The 5,135-nt window shown below is 40.1% G+C and overlaps 1 non-coding gene across 1 annotated transcript; it reads left to right on the top strand.

Moving 5' to 3' along the window:
• The first annotated feature begins 4,822 nt into the window (after positions 1-4,822).
• TRNAL-UAG (transfer RNA leucine (anticodon UAG)) lies at positions 4,823-4,904 on the top strand. The gene has a single exon. It is a non-coding gene; the product is annotated as a tRNA-Leu (tRNA).
• Positions 4,905-5,135: the final 231 nt, after the last annotated feature.

The raw sequence follows: 5,135 nt of genomic DNA, 5'->3' as shown, positions 1-5,135 counted from the left end.
TCTACTGGCTTCAACATTAAGTACCTGAACTCCTCAGGGTACACGTCTATGCAGTAGGTACCTGACCACCGAATCGTACCTATCTACTGGCGTTAGAAGAACCGCTCACCGCAGCTCACTGAGTCTGTTGGCCTCAGTTACTTGACGGCCGCATTCAGTGAGCTTGCAGCATGGTGTTCGGCTAGCGGTGTGTCAACCGCCTTTGGAGAGGATTTACTGGACTACCGGTGATGTCTGTGGACTCACCGTCTACGTTGATCAACTGTGGGCCGGAGTCGTCAGATGCTGTTTAGTGGGACATTACATGAAGAAAAGGTTGGAGTGTTACACTGAACTGGGCCAGGACCGTAGTGTGACACTGAGGGACGTACGATGGAGTGGAACACTGAGATATGCACAGGACCGTAGTGGAACACTGAGATGAAAAGGGTGTCGTGGGACACTGAAGATGGCCTGGTTGTAGTGTACACTGAACAGTGTCGTGTGACTGACTTCGTGTCGTGAGAGGCAGTTGATTGTAATTTATTATTATAAAAATGTTATTTATAATTTATTGTTTTAGCATAGAGATATATATATATATAGTGACAGTAGTGTCAAGAGTTGTACCCTGTTATATTTTAGTAAAATGCTGATTATAATTTATTATAGTAACATGTACATATTATTATTATATTATAGTTCAAATACCTCTAGACCAAAGATAGTTGATTTTTATATATTAAAGATTAATTTATATTAATGTGTGTATTTATGTATCCCGAACTCTTTATTACAAAACAAGTAAATCTTACCATCTTCATTTAAAAATTACTTTTTTTGTAATAGTATACGTGAACGACATAACGGAAGGGATAGACTCAGAAGTGTCCTTGTTTGCAGACGATGTGAAGTTAATGAGAAGAATCGAATCGGACGAGGATCAGGCAGGACTACAAAGAGATCTGGACAGGCTACAAGCCTGGTCCAGCAACTGGCTCCTTGAATTTAACCCTGCCAAATGCAAAGTCATGAAGATTGGGGAAGGGCAAAGAAGACCGCAGACACAATATAGTTTAGATGGCCAAAGACTGCAAACCTCACTAAAGGAAAAAGATCTGGGGGTGAGTATAACACCGAGCATATCTCCTGAGGCGCACATCAATCAGATAACTGCTGCAGCATACGGGCGCCTGGCAAACCTACGGATAGCGTTCCGATACCTCAGTAAGGATTCGTTTAAGACTCTGTACACCATCTACGTCAGGCCCATACTGGAGTATGCAGCACCAGTTTGGAATCCACACCTAGTCAAGCACGTCAAGAAATTAGAGAAAGTGCAAAGGTTTGCAACAAGACTAGTCCCAGAGCTACGGGGATTGTCCTATGAAGAAAGGTTGAGGGAAATCGGCCTGACGACACTGGAGGCCAGGAGGGTCAGGGGAGACATGATAACGACATATAAAATACTGCGCGGAATAGACGAGGTGGACAAAGACGGGATGTTCCAGAGATGGGACACAGACACAAGAGGTCACAATTGGAAGTTGAAGACTCAGATGAATCAAAGGGATGTTAGGAAGTATTTCTTCAGTCATAGAGTAGTCAGGCCATGGAATAGCCTAGAAAGTGATGTGGTGGAGGCAGGAACCATACATAGTTTTAAGGCGAGGTATGATAGAGCTCATGGGGCAGGGAGAGAGAGGACCTAGTAGCAATCAGCGAAGAGGCGGGGCCAGGAGCTGTGACTCGACCCCTGCAACCACAAATAGGTGAGTACAAATAGGTGAGTACACACACACACACACACACACACACACACACACACACACACACACACATATATATATATATATATATATATATATATATATATATATATATATATATATATTATATATACAATAAGATCACAGTAAACAGGTGATTTTAAAATATGCAAAACAACCACTGTGAAAGAGTAGTGAAATTCCAAGCGCTTTCGTGACTACTCACATTGTCAAGGAACTGGAATTTCACTACTCTTTTGCGTATATGTATGTATATATATATATATATATATATATATATATATATTATATATATATATATAGTTTGTACTATATATACAGATCACAAAATTAAAAACTTGTTTAATATCGAATCGAAATAATTTGTACGAGACAGATTTAAGGTTAGCTTTATTAAGGTTCTTCTTATTTGGTTTTCAGATTTTATACAATTAGCTCATAAAATAATCACGATAAGTAGATAAGAAAATTTACTAGCTTTTATAAGCCAGTAAATTATGCAGAACCGAACCTAGGATAGCCTAGTCAAGTCAAACTATGTCACCAATTGCCATTGACACAATTTACATACCTGTTATTATAATGAACGTCTGTAATTATTTATTTAATGAAATAGTTGTACAATTATAAAAGGCAGGCTGTAAAAACACTGGTAACGCTGTCGCTTCACACGGTGAGGGTCTGGGTTCGATTCCCAGCCAGAGTAGAAACATTGGGCGTGTTTCTTTCCACCTGTTGTCTATGTTCCCCATCAATAAAAAGGGTATCTGGATGTTAGTCAACTGGTGTGGGTCGCATCCTGGGACACTGACCTAATTTGCCCGACATGCGGAGCATAACAAGCGGCTTTCTATGTAGTAGTATGTCATTGAAGAATTGAGACACTTGTGTGGCTTCATCAGTCCAATACAAAGTAGAAATGGGTAAGGAGAGGAGGAGTTCGAGGTAATCAGTCCTGGACTGATGAAGCCACTGTTTGGCGAAACGTTTCTTCAATAAAGATTCCCATGTGTTGCACAAGTTGAAGACAAGTTGAAGACAGAGTAAAACAACTGAAGCTAAATCATGTTTATAAAATTGCTCACGAACAGTGTCCAGAATATCTTGCTGTCAATTTTGTCAAGTTTGGGAACCAAAGCAATCATAGTACTAGGGGGAGAGAGCACAACTTTGTAGTACCCACAGTCAGTGGCCAGGCTTCAAACACCTTTTATTGTACAGCAATAAAGAAATGGAACAGACTACCCGCACATGTCAAAGCCAGTCATAGCATGAACCAGTTCAAGAAGACTGCCAAAAAGTGTCTGATGAATGAAGCTACAGAAAGGGAGGGGAATGATTTTCTATTTTTTAGCTAAAATACGTGTAAATTTTACCTTATCCCTAGTAATGACCCTCGTATTGTAGATAGTCTTAATGACCCTCGTGTAGTAGATAGTCTTTTTAGTATGATAATAAGATGTTATCTTCATTGTAGAATAATAAGAAAAATATTATAACTATGGAAAATTTTCTAGGGTGCTTACCTGTATGTACCTCAACATTATATACATACCAGTAATCTCATTGGGAGACAATCATATTGTTTACCGTAGTCACCCCGTGTAGACATGTGAGAAAACTTAACCACCCCTGGTCGCACCAAGTGGTCCCCTCGACCTCACAATCTTATCCATATCTATCCGAGACCAGTATGGATTGGGTAGCACCCACAAGTACGGTGCTACTAATTAATTGTGGACTGTATAGATTATATTAGTTTAACTGAATGAAGGGGGGGGGGGTAGGACACACATGGATACATCCGTCAAGGAAAACATTTGTACATAATCCCACTACTTACCAGATGTTCTCTGGTGGTCACTTGATGTAGCTGGATCCCTCGTAACCTATCTAATTATAACATACCACCACTGGCCAGTCTAAGGTTGCTATAACTAGAAGGGTTACTTAACTGTGGGTGATTGATATTCCTCATTTCTTGATTCACCATCTCATTTTCGATGTCCTGCTACACCGACACGATTCTCATTCCAGCAGGACGAGGTATCCGCTGGTTTGTCCTGCTTTAGACGTCGTGACTCAAGGAGTTTCCCTTTCCTCGTCTCGTTAACAACGAGGTCTAACGTGTTCACTCGGAGCAAACGACTTATTTCACTTCACATATTCTCTTAACTTAGCGTTATTATCATTAATTACATTACAATTCACAAGCCGATTTAACGTCTCATAACTATTATACAAACTAGAGGTCACTCCATTAAGATCTGAGACCGATGAGTGATGATTAATCCAAGGGTAATTTTCCCCAGGACACAGTCCATTGTGACGCGTCAGTCACCCGGTCCTTCTCTTATCACACTTTTACCACTCTATTACTGTGGTCCCGTAAATCCCGTTCCCTCACTCTCCACCAGGAACAATTACGACACTTCTTATTATGAAATGAGGCCTGTATTAATCCTTAGGCCACCGTGAACGTCAATTTCGTGGTTCCATGTTTTCTCAGCTTCCTCACCACCATTCAAAACAACACGCGCCACTCCCTCCCGCACATCCGCGCATGCGCAAAGGGAACTCTTCATTCTACTCTTATTTTCAAATACATTTTTGACCCATATAGACACATTAAACACCTATTAGGCACTATAGTTTCGGAAAATTAAAAAATTTTCCACAATAACCTTTATATTATAATAATAAGGTAAAAGGACCCCAATGGAAATAAGTCACTCTGTCTGACATTTTTGGGTTATCCTAAGTTCTCTACACATATGCTGCTATGTATGATAATTCTATGTAACTGTATTTGTGTATACCTGAATAAATTTACTTACTTACTTACTTAAGTGTCTCAATTCTTCAACTTGTCGGTTTTCAAAACCATTCACCACAGTATATCATTGTTGTCAGCTAGGCCTGTATACCTTGTACGTGTACTTGTAGTAAATAAAGATATTATTAGTATTATTTTATACCAAACTAATCGTTATAAAGAATTATCAATAAAAGTAATTTATACATTAAGGTTATTACTTAACGTTTGCCACAGCGGTAGCGTGGCCGAGTGGTCTAAGGCGCTGGATTTAGGCTCCAGTCTCTCAGGAGGCGTGGGTTCGAATCCCACCGCTGCCATGAAGTTTTCTCGTGTTAATTAAGTGTAAATTGTATCCTTCCCTGCTATTATGAGTACAGACGGGAAGAACTGCATGTAACAAAGCAAACAGCGCATTATTCAGACATGCAATTTTAGTAAGCGTGGGTGAAGAGTGACAGGCCGGGAGGAACCACCACCTTGACTCCACTCGTAACAAGTGATGTAAAACTTTGAAGGGGAAGGTACCTAGATGACAGTGAAGGGCTCTT

Source organism: Cherax quadricarinatus, chromosome 18 (genome assembly GCF_038502225.1).
Source record: "Cherax quadricarinatus isolate ZL_2023a chromosome 18, ASM3850222v1, whole genome shotgun sequence".
NCBI lineage: Eukaryota > Metazoa > Arthropoda > Malacostraca > Decapoda > Parastacidae > Cherax > Cherax quadricarinatus.
The sequence above is the reverse complement of the archived record's forward strand: the minus strand, read 5'-3'. Positions and strand labels throughout refer to the sequence as shown.